Genomic DNA, 22,818 nt, shown 5'->3' with positions numbered 1-22,818 from the left:
TATTATTGCATTGTAAAAAAAAAAAAATGATGAGATGGACAGTTTCCAAGAAACCTGGGAAGAGTTGAATGAACTGATGAACAGCACAGTGAGAACAAGCAGGAGATCCTTTTACACAGTAATAGCAACACTGTGAAGGCAAAAATAGCTTGAAAGACTTCTCTGATGAACACAATGACCAATCATGATTACAGAACACCAGTAAGGATGAACGTTCCTCATCTGATAGAGAGGTGACATACTCAAAATATAGAATGAAATACTATTTTTGGACATGGCCAATACAGAAATTTGTTTTGCTTAACTGTGTTATTTTTTCTTTTATTTTTTAATTGTCAAGCAGAGGTGGGGCAGAAGGAAGAGAAAATAAATGCTTATTAATTAAATATAAACTAAAATCAAAACATAAGAAGGGAAGGACTTCTTTTCCATTTTCCATCCCATGATAACATGGTGGCCTCCATATTTATTGCCAAAATATGACCTTAAAGTGCATATAAGAATTTCCTTTTTATAAATCCTTAGTAATAACAGTGTCTAAAACTCCTATTCTGAGGCATAAGGATAGGAAATGGGATGGGAAACTCCTAAATGAGGAAACTCCCTTATCCTGTCCCTTTCTTGAAACAACTGATTAGTTACAGCATACCATCTCTGCATTTGTCTATGTAGCATGACATGTCAAGTAATGGGAAAATATGAAAGTACTCAAAAAGAACATTACATATCATAAAGGAGCTGACATTAGGTTCATATTATTGAAGATTTATAAGATGCACTTTCATAATCCAGAGATGACTATCACTCTTATTATGGCTCCTGCTTTATTTGTTAATAACTTTGTCAAAATTTCTCCTTGTCAGGATGTAGACATCTCTTACAGTCATTTCTCTTTCAGTTCTGTCTTCTTCTACACTTTATCTGATATCTTCCTGCTGTCATTGAATAAAATTTTTTAGCTTAACTCTAAGATAACATAATACTTTTATTAGTTGTAAAATGAGAAAAGTTGGATTAGGAAAACTTTATAGCTCTCAATCTAAGATCCTGTGGTCCTGATTGAAAGAAAGAAAGAAAGAAAGAAAGAAAGAAAGAAAGAAAGAAAGAAAGAAAGAAAGAAAGAAAGAAAGAAAGAAAGAAAGAAAGAAAGAAAGAAAGGAAGAAAGGAAGGAAGGAAGGAAGGAAGGAAGGAAGGAAGGAAGGAAGGAAGGAAGGAAGGAAGGAAGGAAGGAAGGAAGGAAGGAAGGAAGGGAAGGAGGGAGGGAGGGAGGGAGGGAGGGAGGGAGGAAGGAAGAAAGAAAGAAAGAAAGAAAGAAACAAACAAACAAACAAACAAACAAAGAAGACTTAAAGAATGCAGATGATTCTAAAGCATTCTTATTCTTCTGCAACCAACCAGAGAACACTTAGTTAGTTCTTTCTTCTACTCATAAGAAACATATTCATATTTAATTCCAACAAAAAATTACAATCAAGTTCACTCAATTCCATTTTGCCACCACAGCTCTGGGACTAAGAGGAAAAACAGACATTTTTTTTCCACTGTCTATAATTACTGTCATGTCTAGTACTTGAAGTAAGAAAACCTTTAGGCAGCAGTTCTCAAACTTTTTTTGGTCTTGGGGACACCCTTTATATTTTGAAACATTATTGAGGAACTAAAAAGTCTTCTGTTTATGGGGATACATCTGGTGAAATTTGCCATATTAAAAATTACAATAGATATATTTTTAAAATATTCATTATTCACTTAAAATGGTGATGATAAATCCATTACATGTTAAATATTTTTATTAAAAATAACTGTTTTCCTAGTAGGGCAGAAACTAGGCATTGACCAATACCTATTCCAAGATAAGGTTGAAATGTATTCATGATTTAGACATAAAGAGTAACACTATAAGTAAATTAAAAGAACAAAGGATAGTCTACCTCTCAGATCTGTGGAGAAGGGGAATTTGTGGCCAAATAAGGACAAGAGTACATTATGAAATGCAACATGGATAATTTTTATTATATTAAATTTAAAAGGTTCTGTACAAACAAAACCAATGCAGATAAGATTAGAAGGGAAGCAGAAAAGTGGGGAGAAATCTTTATATCCAAGGATAAAGGCTTCATTTCTAAAATATATAGAGAATTGGCTCAAATTTATAAGAACCCAAGCCATTTTCCAATCAACAAATGGTCAAAGGATATTAAAAATTTTCAGATAAAGAAATTGAAGTCATTTCTAGTCATATGAAAATATGCTCTAAATCATTATTGATCAGAGAAATGCAAATTAAGACAACTCTGAGGTACACACCTCTCAGACTGGCTAAGATGAGAGAAAAAGATAATGATAAATGTTGGAGAGAATATGGGAAAACTATGACACTAATACATTGTTGATGGAACTGTGTACTGATCCAACCATTCTGGAGAGCAATATGCAACTATGCCCAAAGGGCTATCAAATTGTGCATATCCTTTGATTTAGCAGTATCTCTACTGGCTCTGCTTCCCAAAGAGATCATAAAAAAGGAAAATTATTCACATGTGCAAAAATGTTGGTAACAGCCCTTTCTGAAGTGGCAAGAAACTGGTAACTGAATGGATACCTATCAGTTGGAGAATAGCTGAATAAGTTATGGATATATGAAATATCATTGTTCTATAAGAAACAATCAGCAGGATGATTTCAGAGAGTCCTGGAGAGATTAATATGAATTGATGCTAAGTGAAATAAGTAGAAATCATTGTACATGGCAACAGCAAGATTATAAAATGATCAATTCTGATGGACATGGCTCTTCCCAACAGTGAGGTGATTCAGGCCAGTTCCAATAGTCTTGTGGTAGAGGAATTCATCTCCACCCAGAGGACTGTGGGGACTGAGTGTAGATCACAACCTAATGTTTTCACCTTTTTTGTTTTTCTTCGCTTGCTTTTTGTTTTATTTCTCATTTTCTTTTCCTTTTTGATCTCATTTTTCTTGTGCAGCATGATAACTGTGGAAATATGTATGGAAGAATTGTACTTGCTTAACCTACATTGAATTATTTGCTGTCTAAAAGAGGTGGGAGGAGAAAAAGAGGAAGAAAACGTTTGGAACCCAAAGGTTTTCAAGGATGAATGTTGAAAACTGTGCAAATATTTTGAAAATAAAAAGCTAAAAAAAGAATATAAGAAAATAACTATTTTCCAAAATTAAAAAGTGAGTTAAAATGGCATTGTTTTACATATTCTTTCAAATCTCTTTAATTTCTGACTTGGTAGAAAATAATTGGATTCTTTTAGCTGCTAATGCATTCAATCTGTTTCAGTATGTTTTGGGGTTGAAGCATACAAAGAAAATCCAACTGCATGCAAATATGCCATTAGAAAAAAAAAATAATATTTTAATAAAAAATAATGTCTTAGAATTATTATGAAAATTCTTTTGCTCTTGTAGATCCTCCTCAAATTATCTCAGGGACTCCATTGCTTTTTGGACCACATTTTGACATCCCTTCCAGTTTATAATTCTCTGATTGTGGTAACTGAACAATAAAAAAGGAAGATTGAAGGAAATTAACTCCAGGTTTCAGAACTAGTACTGACAATGCTTTCAGTTACAAAGGTAGAGTTTATATCAACTATGTCTGGGACCCTTTCTCCCAACTTGGAAGTCCACTTTCAATAAAAAATATTACCACCAGTTTCTTATTAATGCTCTGTTTTTGTTTCAACCTCCTTTTCCATCTAAGCCCTAGCTCTCTTAGTTTTCAATTATTGGTTTGTTGGGCTTTTTTTTTTTTTAATAATTTGAACAAAAGAAATTTGTTTAACACATTTTGGTTTTTGAACAACTAAAGTTTTGCTGTCCATAATTATAGTTTTAAAAAACTTTCTTCTGAGTAACTTGAGATTTTATAATAATAAAATTATGACTTTATAACTTTATAAAATTACATATCATATTATAATAAAACCTTAATAAATGCTTTTCAAATTACCAATTGAGTTGTCCTGACATAACTATGAAATAAAGATCTGAAGTTCAGAATAAAAAAATCAGAAAATATGGATTTGGAAATTATCTTCCTAGGTATGATAGTTGCAGCCATTTACATTAAGAGTTGGGAAGAGGGCAACAAAAGGAGTGGTTAAAGGGATCATAAAAATAATTATTGATGAAGTGATGGTACTGGCTATAAGCATTTTAAAAAAGAATTTAGTATAAGAGAGGAAGAGGAAAATGTAGCATTAGCTGATGAAAGAGGGAAATTTTGATTTATATGTTTATTCTTAGAATGAAATGAGTGAAACTATTTGTAAGTGATTGGGAAGGAACCAGTTTCCATAGAAATACTGAAGATGCATGGCCATGAAGCTAATGATTGTTAACGCCTAGTGAGAAGCAAAAGAATCAGGAACACATGTAGAAGAATTAAATATCACGAATATAAGGAGTACTTTATCCCCTGTGAGCAGAAAAAAGGAGAGAATGAATGATGCTGCTGAGAATTTGGGGACAGCAGGCATTGGATCTGAAGGAGCTACTGTTTTCTCCAAGTCTTCTAAGTATGACTGCGGGAAGGGCAAGAAGGGACAATAAAGGTTTAGTAGAAATGCTGTGAGAAATGAGACTGACTATATGAAGCATTAGTCTGAATCCATGTGGCAATCTTTCATCTGTCCTCTTTTTGGGTCTGTAATCTTTAGGGATCAAAGATGTAAAAGTTGAAGACACCATAGATGCTTCAGAATCCAACTTCCTAATTTTGCAGATGTGGAAAATGAGACATGGTATAATTAGTGGACTTGCCTAGGGTCACAACTAATTAAGTGTTTGAGTTGAGATTTAAACCCAGATTTTGCTGACTCCAGGCATAGTGATCTAACTACTACATTAGGATATCTAGATCTTCTCTGCAAACTAGGAATTTCTCCCTTTGGAAATAATAATTTCTTAACTAGATTTATTAAGTTATATACTAAATCCTATAATAACCCAATTCAAATATTTCTTATATTTCATTTAAGTAAATAGAACTAGGGGAATTTGTTTCTATAATTTTAAATTAAAAGGTTAAACGAAAGGTAAATATAACAAAAGCATTCTGAGTTAACAACACCTTAAAACTAGTGGAAGCAGTATCCAAATGTGGGAAATCTATTTGTATTATCTGTTCTCAGAATAGTTTAGTAGCAATAATGATGTCACTGAAGGGTAGACAGGCTAACTTTATAATATATGACTGTACAATGATGTGTTCTGGTTATGTTTTTCCCTCTCTCTTTTTTATTTTTTTAAAAGGTCATGGGCATCATACCAAATAGGAAATTTCCATTGAAGTTATTTCCAAGTCTCTATAAACATTTTTCTTGTTTTGATAGTCACACATTTGCTTTATCACTTCCCTAGAAATTATCTTTTTAGTGTTGTTGTTTGAGAACACAAGTATCTTTGCATTTTTCCAGCCCTAATCTAAGCAAAGACCCTGTAAATTCAGTGCTGAATCACGTAAAACTTCCAACTACTAATGGAGATTTTAAAGTTTTTAAATATTTATCTTGGCCCATCTCACTGAATTATAAATGTACACCGACAATCAAAGGGAACACTGAAGTCTAACAATAAGAGGTCATAACCACCTTTCATTGTAACCTTCCTTCTCTCAGAAAGAAATAAAAAACAAAACAAAACAAAACTGGATAGTATTTAACTTAGCATAACGGTAGTTAGTGATTCTCAGGACCTGACAGTGGTAATTATAGGGTCCTTTAAGCAAACACAATATGTTTTAAAATTTAGGCAGAGCTTTCATTTTAAACTCTATTTCAATTTTTTATAAATTTGTAAAAGTATTATTATTTTGACAGGCACTTAAACTGCCTTTGTCAATAAATATACTAGAAGCCCAGATGCATTCATTAAATATAACTCACTCGTTTTATCCCTCCAAAAAAAATTTGAAATGATCTAAATTTATAAATGTATACTCTTTGTCCTTTTCCAATATTGATTGATCACACCAAAGCCAAATTTAAAGAGGTGATGGGACCTTTCTATCCAAGAAAATTCAGGGAAAATGAAAATCAAAGCTCTCACTGAAGAGGGAAATATCACAAAGAAGTAATATGTATCCAAAGGAAAAAGGTGCAAAAGATGAGAGTGGGAGAAGATATTTCATTGACTTTGCCACAATAATAGAGGTGGTTTAGGATATGATTATATATTACTATATTCGTTCCAAATACTTGCTTTCATTTTTTCTCTCTTGAATTTTTCCATCCTTCCTTTCCTTCCTTCCTTTCTTTTTTGAATCACCAAATGTTATAGCCACTTCCTTTTCTGCCCTACCAACTGTCTCCTGCATCAGGTGACTTAGTCAAAGTCATTGCCTGGAGTGACTGTATACTAAGAATATGATTCCCACCTTGAATTCAGGAGGACCCGAGTTCAAATCTGATCTCAGACACTTAACACTTCCTAGCTGTGTGACCCTGGGCAAGTCACTTAACCCCAGCCTCAGGGGAAAAAAAAAAGAATATGATTCCCTTTATTTCAATAGCAATAAATTATTATCTCCTATCCTTCAATACTCTGATGGATCTGTGATCTCATCAATGGGAAACATTACCGCTAGTGACTCAGATCACAGACTGTTTATGCCTGCCCTTTCTTCATGTGTCATTTGCACATCTTTGAGTAACAGCATGGTTTAGACAATAGGTCAATAGATTTGGAATTATTTGTAATCAAATCCTTCCTTAGATACCCGCTCATATTTAGCATAGTGTCTGGTATACCATAAATACTTAATAAAGGTTTATTATGTAGCACTGGGAAAATCATTTGATCTCTCTTTAACTCAGTTTTCTGATCTGTAAAATCATGAAATTAAGTTTCTATGGTCCCTTCCAACTCAAAACCTATATTTCAATTATTTTCCTGTCAGTTCATCAAAGGAAGTTCACCCAACATACCAATGATCTTGTGATGGAGAGAGCCATCTGCACTCAGAGAGAGGATTATTGTTACTGAATTATTTACAAGATTACAAGATAGTTTTTTCACCTTTTGTGTTTGCTTGCATTTTTTTCTCAATTTTTTTTCCTTTTTGATCTGATTTTTCAGCATGATAATTGTGGAAATATATCTAGAAGAATTTACACGTTTAACATATATTGGATTACTTGCAGTCTAAGAGAAGGAGTGGGGAAAAGGAGAAAGAAAAAAATTTGGAACACAAGATTTTGCAAGAGTGAATGTTGAAAAATGTCAATGAATATATATTGAAAATAAAAAGCTTTTAAAAAGTCCTCACAGCCTGGAAATTCTAAGCATTTCCTCTCCATGCCAGCATCTACATTTTACCTTCATGTTCTGCATAAATGAGGAGCTTGAAGGTAGCTTGTGCTACTGCTTTCCCTTATCTAGTCTTAGAAATAAAATATTAAAAAGCTAATTATTATAATTTTCTCAGGGAACTTAAGTAGCACAATGTATAGAGTTCCAAATTTGAAATCAATTTCATCTTCCCAAGTTCAAAACTGGTGTTAGATAGTTACTAGCTGTGTGACCCTGGGCAACCCTATTTGCCTCAATTCTTCATCTGTAAAAGGACCTAGAGAAGGAAATGGCAAACTTCTCCAATATTTTTGCCAAGAAAATCCCACATTTCTTGGAGTCATGAAAAGTCAAACATGATTGAAAGGACTGAATAAAAGCACCAATATAATTCTCTTGACTCTGCCCTTATCCATTAGAAGAATTAATTCTCCACTTTTCTTATTTCTGTATTTTTTGAGTCAGACAAGCAACATATGGCTTACTACCATTTTAATATGTCTGAAATGAAACTAAAGTTAAATAAATTCTCCTATAATTAGATATTAAAGATATTATCCTTCCCCATTATTTTCTTTTTTTCTCTTTTCCTTTCAAATATTCTATTTAGAGGAAGCTTCATCTACACTCAAGGCTTACAGAAAATGGAGGAATGGTAGGTTTTTTACAGGGTCCCTCAAGGAAAAAAGACCAGGAACAAAACAAAGATTCTTTTGATTCAACAATCCTACCTGTAGAAGGCTTTCTAACAGCTTGCCATCTTTAGCAGTCTCTGAGTCACTTTACAATAGTAGGACAATTTCTCTTCAAATAATCCAGATCTGCTCCCCATCCCTTCCCTGCTCCAACATGGGATTCCTTCCTCTTGCTATACTAGTGGTATTTTCTCAATCTCAAATGTTTTAACTCAAAAGAAAGTTCCAACATTATAGCTGTTGTTCCTTTGGACGTGCCTTTTGTTGAAAAGAGATTTAGCAAGACTCTAGGGTAGTTCCATTTATAGTACAAAGGTTGTAGAATCTGGCCCATCTTGTTCCACCTGTTTCATGCCAAGTCTCTGCTATATTCAAAAGACAGAGGAAGTGAGGCAGAACTCCACTAAATTATATGGGTGAATATATGAATATATTCTAATTTGTTCTGTAATTTATGTACATGCAGGAAGATAGATACTTAGATTAGATAGATAGATAGATAGATAGAAAGATAGATAGATAGATAGATAGACTGTCCTATTTAGTAAATTAGACACAATGCTGACAGCTATCAGTTTATAAAAATTGTACTGATTTTCAATTGGGAGAGCAGATAATCTTTCATTTAAACAAACATTGCTTTATACATACTAGGGAGTGTCAGAAGACTACAACAACATTACACTAAAAACATTATGCAAAGATTTGGGGGATAGAGAAAGTAAGAAAATGTAGCAGTAGCGCTATAAAAAGTTTTTATTTTATTTTCCCCTAAATTATTTCCACTAGTTCTCTGATTCGACAGTAAATTCTTGTAGGAAAGAGACTTGTCTTACTTAATATAAATTTCCAGCTTTACATTTTAATCTTTAAACTCAGTAGACACTTAACAAGTATGTGTGGAATTGAATTCAATGCATTCACTTTTTAAAATGTGGTTTCTTTAAGGAAGAAAGGTATTTGAGAAGACTGAAAAACAATACCTACCTCAAAGTACCCTAAGAAGATAGCCTTTTTAAAAAAGTTTCCAAATCCCCCAAATATAAAAATACAACAAAACAAAACAAAAATCTCATCTTCTTGGTTTCTACTACCAAAAGACAAACATAACATCTAGTTTGATTTTTCAATTTAGTTACAAGTCAAAATTAATTACCCCTCAATTATCCCCATTTTTAGTTTTACTTATGCTAATGTTCCTCAGTTCTTATTTTATGACTCAATAAATTGCCATTATTTGCACCTATAGCTGCACAGAAGATAAAAATTATGCTATGGACATAATTCCTTCATTTGTCATTCTTGACTTCAATGTCAAACTGAAAGTAGTACTAACAATGCAAATGAGTCCTGAACTGGTATTGACAGAGGGAGCTTGAAGTATTGATAAAATTACTTTCTGAGGCAAGTAGGGAAGGGCACTGATGAGGATCAGTTTAACTGTGTAGTCCCACCCTCTGTGGAGACATGGGTAGTCCCACCTTGCTATGTCCAATCAGAAATCCAAATTATGTCAAACCCCTGAGGTTAAATTTCTCCTAAAAATCTGTCCATGGTTCAAGCCATCTTTGTGTGGATTATTCTGCCATGGCAGTATTTTACCTCCTGGTGTCTTTCTCCTCTTCACCTCTCCCCCATTCCTCAGTTATCTTTCCTCTCATCCCCCCCACCATGCCTCATACTGTTTTTCTCCTTCTTACAGCTAACTAACTCTTTCAGGATCCAAAATCCTCTATATATTTAACCTGCCCATCACTGGTATACTCCCACCTCATGAAGTATTTCCTTTCTCCTGGTATCCCTAAATTCCACTAAGGAACTTGTCTTTTCCATTGTTAATTGTTAAAAACCCCTTTCCTTGCTCACTACATGCTCTTCCCACCTCTATTTTATATTTCTTATTCCTGATGTCTATTGTAGCTTTTCATTTTATCTGTACCTAAATAAACTTACCTTTTGTCAAAGAGAACGGTCATTGTGAATTCTTCACATGACCAAACTTCAACATTTGGTGCCTATATCAATCTCAACATTTCGTGCTGAGCTCCAAACACATCATAATTACAAATCCAAGGACAATATTTTTGTTTAGTTGATTAAAAAAAAAGGCACACACTCACACAAAACCATCACTTTGCTATCATGTTAAAATATTAATATTTTAATGAAAAATATCCAATTTATTAGAAATTATTAGTAGTTAATAAGTATTAAATTAATGCCAGAGAAAACATGCTTTTGCCTAGAAAATATATTTAGTCAGTAATTCCTCCCAAGTATCCTTGTTGAAAACTTTTGAAATTAGTTAACATAATTGTCATTTAGCTTGATCAAAAGTGATAAAATGAAACCCTAGAATCTGGACTTTTAAGAATTTACTATGTTTTCTTAGCATAAATGGGTACATTACATGAACTATTGTCTCATTCATTCTTACATGAAGTTATCAGAATTTAATTTTTCTGTCCTGGGATACCCAATCACTATCAGTATAAATGTTCTATAGCAAAAAAGAATAACCAAATCGTGATGCTATGTCAACAACTTTAAAAGTTAAATTTCTACTTCCAAAACATAATCACACACACACAATTATATATATATATATATGCATATATATATTCATAAGTTTCTCAAATTCATTATTTTTATTTTATTTCTTATTATTATGAAATTGACAAAAATCAATAAACATAAGCATTCTCCATAAAAAGAAAAGAGAAATAAAGTACATAAAACTATAAATCTGTTTACAAACTTGTGTTTTTAAAATATATGTAAATTATACATAGTAATACTAATACTACCAGCCTTGCCTATGACCTTTTCAGAACTTTTGCTCTCTCTTATTTATATTTTAATGATTCATTATTTTTTCCATTCTTTTCTTCCAATTTTGGTATCTATATTACTATTCTCCATTCTCCCAAAAGTTTCCTGCTCCCCTCCTCCCCCAAAAGCCTCCCCTCATCACAATAAATACATATGTATATATTCATATATATGTATATGTTCAAATTAACATATTGGTCATTGTCTGAGAAGGTATGTTTCATTCCCAATCTCAGGTTTGTTAACTTTCCACTGAGAGGGGAGAAGCATACCTCATAATAGTTCTTCTGAACATCTGCTCATTTTTCAGACTATGCATCTTTTCTTGGGGGTAATCAGTCCCATGAGGTTACCATCTGATGTACAAAGTATTCTTTTATTTTATTTCATCTGAATTTACCTGTTTAACACTAACAAGATTACCAAAGAATTATTCTTGCCCACAATTTGACAAACAACCTGAAAGATTATTCCTTTGTTCAAATATTCCAGTTTTATCCAACTAATCCAAAATCATTGTTTCCAATCCATTTGTGTTATTATAAGTTACAACTATTTTTATTGTTACAACATTCCTAGGATGCCTTAGTATTTTTTTCAAAGTAATTCTCTCACAATAGTCCTATAAAATAGACAGTAGAAATATTAGTATTCTCATTTTACAATTAAGAATACTCAAGATCACATGACTAGCCATAGTAAAGGAGGTAAAATAAGCATCGAAACAGGAATATAGGTCTGAAGACTTTAAAATCAGTGTTCTTTCTTTAATGACTTCTCACAGGGAATTGGTTTAATTAAATAAAATATTAATTTTAATTTCTGAAACAATAATGTTGGCAATAATTTCTTTGATATTGTAACTTTGAGGAAAGCCTCTATGTAATATTTAACCTATAGATTATGATTGACTTTCCTAATACTGACTAAATGAACTAGTTGTTATGGTCAGAATAAGAGATTTAAGCAATGGCGAGCTAGTCTCAGAAAAAAAAAAAAAAAAGACCTTTGATGTATAGTTCTCTAAAAAAGCTTTATGAGTAACATTTTTACTCATTATGTGATATTCACCTTTGGTGGGAGGTAGAAAGTATGATGCAATGTGGTAGTCTGCCATAATAATGAATAATACTTTTATTTAATATTTTTTTCCAGCCTCAACTTTAGACTCATAAGTTTTAAGTCAAGAAAATATAGCAGTATTAATTAAAAAGTAAGTTTAGCTTCCAAAAGGAAAAAAAAATTTCAAGACTGTCCAAGTATTTAGAGAAAAATGAAAAGAAAGATGTTAAAAGAGAGAAAACTTTACTATAATCATATATGCTAAAAATATAACATTAAAAAAAATCACTAAAACATTGATGCAGATTTTTTTGAGTAGTAGCACTTCCATATTAGATAAATGGTAAAAGGACTCAAAGAGGCAATTCTTAAAGAAAAACACACAAATTCCCAGTGACCACTTGAAGAATATTCAAATTTTCTAATAAAAAAATTACAAATTGGTGGCAAGAAACTGGAAACTGAGTGGATGCCCATCAATTGAAGAATGGCTGAACAAATTGTAGTATATGAATGTTATGGAATATTATTGTTCTGTAAGAAATTACTAGCAGGATGATTTCAGAAAGGCCTGGAGAGACTTACAGGAACTGATGCTAAGTGAAATGAGCAGGACCTGGTGATCATTATATATTTCAACAACAATACTATATGATGATTAATTCTGATGGACAACAATGAGATGAACCAAACCAATTCCATTTGTTCAATAATGAATAGAACCCTCTACACCCAGCGAAAGAATTCTGGGAATTGAGTGTGAACAACTATATAGCATTTCCAATCCCTCTGTTTTTGTCCACTTGCATTTTTTATTTCCTTCACAGGTTAATTGTACATTATTTCAAAGTCTGATTCTTCTTATACAGCAAAATAACTATATGGACATGTATACATATATTGTATTTAACATATACTTTTAACATTTAACATGTATTGGTCTACCTGCCATCTGGAGGAGAGAGTGGGGGGAAGGAGAAGAAAAATTGGAACAAAAGGTTTTGCAGTTGTCAATGCTGAAAAATTATCCATGCATATATCTTGTAAAAAAAAAAAAGCTATAATAAAAAATGCAAATTAAAGTAATATCACAGTACCAGAATACCCATCAAATTGCCAAAAAATAAAATAAAATCCAGTGTTTTTAGGCTGCAAGAACCAGGTAAAGGAACCTCTAGTGGAGGTTGATGTAAACTTTTTAGAGAACAATTTTGGTAACATACATAATTAGAATTACAAAAACCACAATGTTTGAATCCACTATTAGAACTGTATTCTCAGATATTAATTAGTCAGAGAAAGAAGGGTTATAAATTACAAAACTCAAAGAAATTTTATTTGTAAAATCAAAAAAAAATCTCTGAAAATAAATCATATGCTCAAATTTGTTTCTTTCCTTGCAAAGATACATACAGAATCCTAGTTTGAAGGAACATTAAAGGCCATCTAATATTAAAAACCTAAATAAGATCCTCTACTGGGTCACCTCATGTTTTTTTTTTCCTTTCTTTCTTCTTTTCTTCTCTCTTTCTCCTTCCCTCTTTTCCTCCCTCTTTGTCTCTCTATGTGTCTCTCATTCTTTCTTCTTTTTCTTCCTTCTTTCTTTCAAAACTGGCTTTTCCTCTTTCTTGCCCAGACTGAAAATTCAGGGATTACTCACAGACCTGATCCCACTCTTATTCAGCATTCTTAATAGGTTTAACCTATTCTATTTTTGACCTGGGTGAATCTGTCCCTTCTTAAGCAAACTGGTGCTCCCCACACAAACACACATTCTCAGGGGCTTACCATGTTAATATTAACCTTTATAGAAACCTCAAGTGCATCGCCCACCATAATGCAAAACTCACATAGCTTCAGTTAGACGAGATTAGAGTATGCCATTATTGTCAACTCACCTCATCTTTCTAGAAATCCTCCAGGGAAGAGGAACACATAACCTTCTGAACCATCCCACTCCATTTATACACAGCCACAATTATATTTTTTAAAAAAATTTCCCCCTGATATCAAGCTGAAATGTGCTTCTTTCCAATTTCCACACACTGTTGATAATTCTGTCCTCTGGGATTAAATACAAAAGAAAAATTCTTCTTCAATGTGACAATACTTCAAATATTGGAAAACAGTTATCATATCCTTTCCTCTTCTGACTAAGCATCCCCAATTCCTTCATTTGTCTTCATATGGTATTTTTCACCCCATTGGTTGCTTTCTTTGAATGTTATTCATTTTATCAGACTTCCTAATATGTGTGATACTTTCTCCTTGGCCACACAAGGTCTTTGGAGAGAATTGGCTCAAACTTAAAGTTAGATAGTAGGTATACAGGTAAAGAAAACATAGACAAAGGGTTACCTCACCCTCTAGCACTGGAAAATTCTTTTCTCCTTTTGTAAAATTCTCCCAAGTTCTCTTGGGGACTGGCTTCCTAGGGACACAGCCAAAACTTTTTCTGCAACTAAGGGTCACATGTTAAAGTTGTCACCATCCTAAAGTGGCTGTCTCTCTATGTCCATCTATAGACACTTCCAAATGTCATTGGTCATTGATACTGCCTGAATGGGAAACTGCTACTGTTCAGGTTCAGTAATCAATAGGAGGTCTGCTGAGTTCTCTATATTTCCCAAACACTTCCATTCCCATGCATATTTCTCCAAAGTCAGGAAAAAAATAAATATAGAAACAAAGGCAGTCATAGGCAAGTAAAAGACAGAAAGTGGTGTGCCAGAGGAATCATAAGCTTGAATAAGCTTTAGAAACCCAACTGTTAAAATTTTCAGTGTGATCATTTACCCCTGGGAAATCAGCAATCACTATAAATTAAGTTTTGATTTAATGTTCTGTTGATTATTAGGACTTGAGAAAATGATAGGAAAAATGTGTAGTGGGTACATTTTTTTTCAGGAACCAGTTGTTAAACATTTATTGGCAAAATCCTGAAAACAGGGCTGTTGCTCCCCGCCTAAGTGGATGCCCATCAGTTGGGGAATAGCTAAATAACTTATATGTATTATATACATATGTATATATATACATATATGTTTCTATTGTTGGTTCTTTAAGAAATGATGAGCAGCCTGATTTCAGAAAATCAGGCTTCAGAAAAGTCTGGAAAGACTTACATGAAGTGATCTGAAGTGAAGTGAGCAGAACCAAGAGAACATTGTACATAATAACAAGATCAAGTGATGATCTGTTAGGATTACAAGGTGAGAACTCAAGTTATCTGGACAGTTCTCTGATGTTAGGTGAGAACTCAGGTTGTCTGGACAGTTCTCTGATGTTAGGTGAGAACTCAGGTTGTCTGGACAGTTCTCCGGCTCAGAGTTCACACCTTTGGTTCAGGCCTTTAGAGGGAGTTTGAAATTCTGAGGTGTAGTTTACATGTTTAAAAGAAGTTTGCACCTTTAAGAGGAGGAAGTTCATTGTTTGAAGTATTTCCCCAGGCCCGGTTGAGTTCTCACATGCCCGTTCTCTGGGAGGATAAAAGGAGAGCAACATTGGGTCTGGAGGAGTCTACACTAGGACAGAGTTGGGCAGGCTCTCTGGAGGAAGAGTCTTCTCTGGGGAGGAAGAAGAGTCTGGCCAGGAGATTGAGTTGAGACAGAAGATCTCCTCCCAGAGAGAGATCAACAGTTTCTGGAGACAACAGAACATTACAATGATCAATGTGTTTGTTGGACTAGGCTCTTTTCAAAAATGGGGTGATTCAAGGCAATTCTAATAGACTTGTAATGAGCCATCTACATCCAGAGAGAGAACAATGGAGACTGAATATGGATCAAAGCATAGAATTGTCATCTTCTTTTGTTGTTGCTTGTTTGCTATTTTTTTTCCTATTTTGATCTGATTTTTCTTGCACAGCATGATGAATAAGGAAATATATTTATAAGAATTGCACGTTTAATCTATATCAGATTGCTTGCTGTCTTGGAGAGGGGAGAAAAAGGTTTGGGAGAAAAATTTGGAACAAGGTTTTACAAAGGTGAATGTTGAAAACTTTGCACATATTTGAAAAAAGTATGATACTATTTAATTTTTTTAAAAATTCTTAATGTCATTGTTGTTTTATGTTGTTGTTCACTTGTGTTTGACTCTTTGTGACTTCATTTTGGATTTTCTTGTCAACTGGAGTGGTTTGCCATTTCTCTCTCCAGATGAGTTTTACAGATGAGGAACTAAAGCAATCAAGGTTAAGTGACTTGCCCAAGATTGCACAACTAAGATGTGTCTGAAGTCAGATTTGAACTCAGGAGATGATTCTTCCTAACTTCAGACCCTGCACTCTTATCTACTATTATGCCATCTAATTGCCATCAAAAATTTTAGAACCAGCTCAAGGCAATTTTTCTAACTCAAAATCATGAAGAAAAAGAGGAACAAAGAGCAGGTCAACGTTTTTGAACAACTCTGCTCCAGCTTAGCAATCCTTGGTTCATTAGATCTTCCATATACATATCAATTAGAAGACTTTATATTTGACCAGAAAATTCTTCCTGAAAAATTTCCATATTTTCATAGATTAAAACCAGTAGAGAGTATATCTGAGTATACTCAAGGGCATGTTTTCACAAGCCAGTCTACCCATTTTCCACCACTCTTCACATTGGAACTACCCTCAGATTGTCGATTTAGAATTACATAAAAAATTAAGCTTAATGGTTTAACAGTCTTGGTTCCATGGTTTGTCTTAAGATTCAGCAAATCATTACTAGAGATAGAATTGCTTATAATATAGAATGAACTGAGAACTGTCTTGCAAAGAAGAAACAAAGTTTCTGACCAAGTAGTCTTGGATCTCTTAATATTGGGGCAATTAGCCTACATAGTTCAATAATTTGTGAAGGCATTAATACACTAGAGCATAGCACAAAAATGTATATTTAAAATAATAATCAGGGGTCATTTAAAAGGCTTAATTTATGCACAAAATACTATTCAATAAGGTAGGGAAATGGGAAAAAATATTTTGAAATGTTTCTATTAAAAACTTAATTATAACATTTTTGTTTTTAAAAGGGAAAGTTTCCATTAATTAAAAAATTCATGTCAATGGAACACTTCAAATCTTGTATTGTACCTTAAGTAAATTATCACAAAGAGCATTTTTTTTGGTAAAGTTAGGAATTAAAATATCTAATATCATATTACTTTAGCAATAATAACATTAATATCACAACTTTATTGCAGAAAACTGAAAGAATTTTCAAAGAATGTTTTAAACTGAAGTGTTTTACAGATTTTCCCATAAGATAGTCTTCTATCAAGTTACAAAGAAAATTGTAGACCAGCAGCTGACCTGTGGCTAATTTCCTATTAGTGATAAATTCACATTTCCAGGCCACTTGCCAGTTTTATGTCTACCAGCTTACAAGAAGACATTCCCATGTAATAAACTGAGTAGCACAATAGCTACTATTTTGAAAGAGGAGCCAAACTGACTCATTTGTCACTTCATGTCTTTTTTAAACAGAGAAATTCCATTAAATTTTGGCTAAATTAAGGTGCAAAAAGGACACTCTGGCAATCTAGCCTCCAATTTGGGAGACAGTGGAGAGGGAATTGACCTTTATTTATTTATTTATTTAATTTCTTTTTTTGCACTAACAGTTGACATATAAATGTGTTTCTCTTGACTTAAATGCATCAGTAGCAGGAACAAAAATAATTTGCCCTATTCAATATAAAAGATTTAAATCAACTATGGATGGCATATTATTTATGACTGCAAGGGGAAGGAATTTATTGGTATTGCCATAGAATAACTATATTTGAATTCCAGGAAGGAACCCAGTAATATCATTTAAACAATTAGTATACTTTCTTAAAAGCCCAATTTTGTCACTTTTTATTAATTGGGGTTTCACTAAAGTATATATGATTTCAAATTCTATTTGTAAAAGTAGGTCGATCAATTCAAGAAGTAGAGAAGGGGAAGAAAATAAGCTTTTATGTAGCACCTATTATATGTCAAATGTTATGCTAAGAATTTTCCAATATTATATCAGTTGATCCTCAGAACAACCCTGTACCATCTAGCTGCCTCCCATATAAGGCAGTATGGTAGAGCAGAAGAAGCCTTGGCTCTGAAATCAGAGAACAGGGTTCAAATATTGCCTTCTTGTGTGATCTGGGTCAAGTCATTAATTTCCCTGAGAGGATTGGATGTAGTGGCCATGGAAAGTCCCTTCCAGTTCTAGATAAATTCAATATACATCCATGGATTACTTGCTATAAAATACAATAACAAAAGCAAAACAGTGTATGACCTCAAGAAAGTCATTTTTATGTTTTCCAAAATGTTAAAAGTGACACCAGTGACCTAGAAACCAAGTTCACAGAGTCATAGAATCACCAAGTTCACAGAATCATAGAATCGCCAAGTGGAAAAGGTTCTCAGAGACTACCTAGTGCAGCCAAAGCTCCCCTCAATCCATGCATTTAAGTCAAGAGAAATCCCAATCCAACAAGGTGTCACACAGTCTTCACTTGATGATAACTAATAAAGTAAAACTATCTCCGAGGCAGCCTCTTTCAACATTAGATAGCTCCTGCTGTAGAAGTTTTTTTTTTATATATAAAGTGGAAATTTGCTTCTCTGCAACTTTCACCTTTTCTCTAATTCTACCCTCCTTGGCAAGCAAAAGGATCCTACTCCTTTCCCCAAGTAGAAGTTCATTTTAAAGACAGATTTCATGTCCCAAGCCTGTTTTTATCCATACTAAATATCTTCAATTCCTCTAGTGATCCTTATCTGGGTTGTTCTCAGAGTTTTCCATCAACCTGAAGGAGAAGGACCGTGAGCTTGTTTTTCCTTTCTGTTGGCTGTAATCTTCCAAAAAGGCTCTTTCTATGGTTATTTATTCTTCCCTCCTCACCCCCCAGAAGAAAAATGAAAGAAAGGAGGAGTGAAAGGAAAAGATTAGAGGAGAAAATCTGCCTCCTCCCTAGCCAGACACCCCAGGAAGTTTCAGAAGAAGTCTTTGAAACTTCCACACTACTCCTTCTTGGTTGAAAAGAATGGAAATAAGGAAAATACAGTCAGGTTCTGTAAGGATACCTAAGGAGTAAAGAGATGAATAGCTTTTGTAATTCCTTATACTTTCTGTAATTTGGTCTTTAGTTCCAAGGTCCTTCCTAGGATGTTTCTCATTTAGCAAAAGTCCTGCAGAAGGTTCTCAGAAGACTTCAGGATCCTCATGATTTCAGCTCAATTTGAGAATCTGTCATTGCAAATTTGGTTGCTTTTTGCCAAGATTATGATGTATCTAATGTTTCCCTGTTTTCATCTTATACCAGATACTGAAGAGTAAACAAGTTCTTAAGGAATACTCAGCTGAAGCTTTGTACTGTGGATCTATACAGTGGAGAAGTGGTCTAAATCTAGTTTAAAATTTCTACAATTAATAGACTTAGGAGTCAGTTGCTTGTAGGGAATTCTGGACCCCCTACTTGGCCAAAGACTCATGTTCCTAAATGAGAATTGAACAGCTTATTTGCTTTTTAGGGTTTGATTAGCTATGATAGGTCCTTATGTGACTGGTATTGACTATTCATTTACTAATTGGTATTGCAGGTGTATGAATATTCAGGAAGAACTAACATCTCAGGTGTGAAAGCTTGCTGAGGCCTTTCCAGGACTGCTTATCTGCCTTTGCTGTCCACAGGGCACTACAGTTCTCACCTGTGGCTCCAAGGTGCTATAAAGCATATGCAATGGCCTTCTAAACCTTCTTAGCAGACAGGCTAACCCAGGTTGAAAGTAATAACAGATCACAAATCCATCATTGTCTACCCTAAACACATGATGACACTTCCCAGTGAATTGGATAGATAACAATTTATTCCAAAACACATGAGGGTGGCTAAAGCTATGGAGAACTTAGAGATTGAGCAGATATCAAAGATGCAAAATCATCCAGTGCATCCCCAATACAGCTATTTTTGTTTTGACTTTTGCCTTACTACTGCACTTCAATGAAACTGGAAAAAGAGTCAACTAATTGGCACTTAATGGTGCCATATAGCCATATATACATATATATATATACATACACACATGTATATATATGTATATTACATACATGTATATATGTATATATAATATGTGTATGTATATAAAATGTGTGTATATATAATGTGTGCATATGTGTGTGTGTGTATATATATATATATATATATATATATATATATATATATATAATATGTGTATGTATATAGTACTTTAAAATCTAACTTGTTCAATCATGTTCAATTCTTTATGACCTCTTATAGGGGTTTTCTTGGCAAAAATACTGGAGTATCTGCCATTTCCTTCTTCACTAGATTAAAGCATACAAATGTTAAGTGATTTGCCTTGCTCACACAGCCAATGAGTAGCTGAGGCCAGGTTTGACTCAGATTTTCCTGCTCCAGGCCCAAGATTCTATCCACTAGGTCACCTAGCTGCCTAAAGTCTAATTTACTTCTACAATAAAGCTTTAGTAAACAAAACTAAAGAATCTAGTTTAGCTAAACGCATTTCAATATCTGCATAAAGACAGAAATAATTCAAAAATGTAAAGGTAAATGGACTATTGTTCTTTCCTATGATATTAATGAAATGAAAATCAAAAAAAAAGAAAATTATTTTCCAAGAAGTAAAAAAACAGAATGGAATTTTTAAAAAGAAAAATCTTTCCTGATATATGAGGAGGTATGTGCTAACTGTAGTCAGCATTCTTTCTAACCTGGTATGCACAGAGCTCTTTAAAATTTCTTCTCCAGATTTTAATTTCTTTTCCAGTCTTTTGGAATTAGTTTCACATATGTCAGACTCCTTTTGTAGGAAAAAGAAGATTCTTTTTAGTGCCAATCAGATTGTCTATATGGACACAGCCTTACTCTTAGGATGGATAATAATGGCTGGATTCAGCAGTCTTAAAAATTAATACTAATTGGGAGTTTGCCTAATTCAAGAAGTTATTTGAAGAACTAGAGAAATTTGACTTAGTTCAACCATTTTGTTTTAAAGCAGTTTGTAATTATAGACAGATCGTTGGGCTTCCTGATAAGATTCATGAAATAAAAATCAGAAATATTAAATCTAGATGCACCAAAAGTGGTGGTTCTCTAGTATACAGGAGGATAGTCAAAAATGAAATGTCTCTTTTCCAGTACTTCTCATCCCTTAAATGCCCTATTACAATTACATCATTATAGCATACTGAATATGTGTGAACTAGAGAACCATTACATCATCATGCTGAGTACTAAGTATATGTATACTAAAGAACCATCATCTCATCAATTCCACTGAGTTAACACCTTGTTGTAAGTAGCCTTCTTTCTATACTTCTATACTTCTCCAGAGTTCAAGCACTCTACAATTTTTCTTGGTCTCATGACTTCACTAGCTTCCTCTTGCCCAATTTCTAATTTTCTCTGGATCTCCTTTTCTACTTAGTAACTTTTCTTTTCATAACTTCTTGTTTTTCTTGGATTGTTCACAATTTTTTTTTAGTTTTTGCTCAATCTCTCTCATTTGATTTTTAAAGTCTTTTTTGAGTTCTATGAATTCTTTTTAGGTAGGTAACTTTTTGGGGTAGGAGAAACTTTTTAAAACTTCATTATCCTTTTTTGGAGATGAACCCTGGTTTTCTCTATTTCCATAGTAACTTTCTATGGTTGCGTTCTTTCTCCTTTGCCTGTTTTTTTTTTTTTTTTTTTTTTTTTTTTTGCTTTTTTTTTAATCGTCACTTGTCAATATAATCCCCTTGGGTGGGGCAGGAGGAAGTTGATATTCTTTTAGTTCTCTTCTCTGGCCTGGAACCCTAAACCAAGAACTCTTCTTTCCATTAATTGCCCACAACTAGCACAGTCCCTGCCCCACTGTTTCTGCACTCACCCAGTATGCTAGTTCTTTCTCCCCTAGGGCCACATCTCAGCAGCACAGTGTGATCTGATGTTCCTTATAAGAACAGGTTCCCTCAGTCTTTGTGATTCGACCCCTAATTCTCCATACTTACTGAAAGGTGAAAATTCCATCTGAGGCTACCTCTGAATCCAGCTAGTTCCAGAGCTCCTTGCTTGCTGTTTCAGGGGAACTAACTTGGGGGTCAAACCTTCATCCTGGGGTCTTTCTTCAGGTTTTCTCAGGTTGTCCCAGAAGGATTCTATTCTGCCCCAAGTTTTTCACCAGTCTCTATTCACCCTGAGGCGCAATTTTGTTTTGTTTGTGGGGAAAATCTGAAGAACTTGGAATTTTCTGACTTTGACATCTTCTCAGGTTCCTCTCCTCAACTTTTTGTTTTTAGGGCACCAAATACTCAATTTTATCTTTCACTTACCTATTTTGGCATATTATAGTACAAAATAAATAAATATTTTAATTATAAAAAAGAAACAGTCTGCAAGTCTAACTGACCACTAATTTTATCCAAAATAACACTATTTAAAGATGACAATATGATGTAGTGGAGAGAAACCCTAAGTCAGAATCCCCAAGATGTTGAGAAAGTTAGATCTATTTCTTTAGGATCATTTAATCAGTGCTTTGAAAAACTTTTTCAGATTATCCTGTGAAAAAAGATGGAAAAATGTCAGCTAGATGATAATATGGATTTAGAGCTGACTTAATGATTGGACATAAAAGATAATCATATGAGCATTATGTCTATGTCAACTTGGAGATATATATGTCTCTGAAGGAACAATACACGGAGCTGTCTTTAACTTTATGCTGTTAAATATTTTATTAATCAATAAACTTGATAAAGTTATGGAAAATATTTTTAATTTATTTTTTTTATTTTATAATTATAAATTTTTGACAGTATATGTGCATGAGTAATTTTTTTTATAACATTATCCCTTGTATTTATTTTTCCAAATTTTCCCCTCCCTCCCTCTACTCCCTCCCCTAGA

General features: G+C 33.5%; 1 long non-coding RNA gene across 1 annotated transcript in view; it reads right to left on the bottom strand.

Moving 5' to 3' along the window:
- The window catches only part of LOC141565506 (uncharacterized), a 64,137-nt gene extending 55,873 nt beyond the window's left edge, over positions 1–8,264 (bottom strand). Inside the window, exon 1 of the long non-coding RNA XR_012489041.1 lies at positions 8,053–8,264. This is a non-coding gene — a long non-coding RNA (uncharacterized LOC141565506). The remainder of the gene's footprint in view (positions 1–8,052) is intronic.
- Positions 8,265–22,818: the final 14,554 nt, after the last annotated feature.

This window comes from Sminthopsis crassicaudata, chromosome 4 (genome assembly GCF_048593235.1).
Source record: "Sminthopsis crassicaudata isolate SCR6 chromosome 4, ASM4859323v1, whole genome shotgun sequence".
Classification (NCBI taxonomy): domain Eukaryota; kingdom Metazoa; phylum Chordata; class Mammalia; order Dasyuromorphia; family Dasyuridae; genus Sminthopsis; species Sminthopsis crassicaudata.
This window is presented reverse-complemented; position numbering and strand designations above follow the sequence as displayed.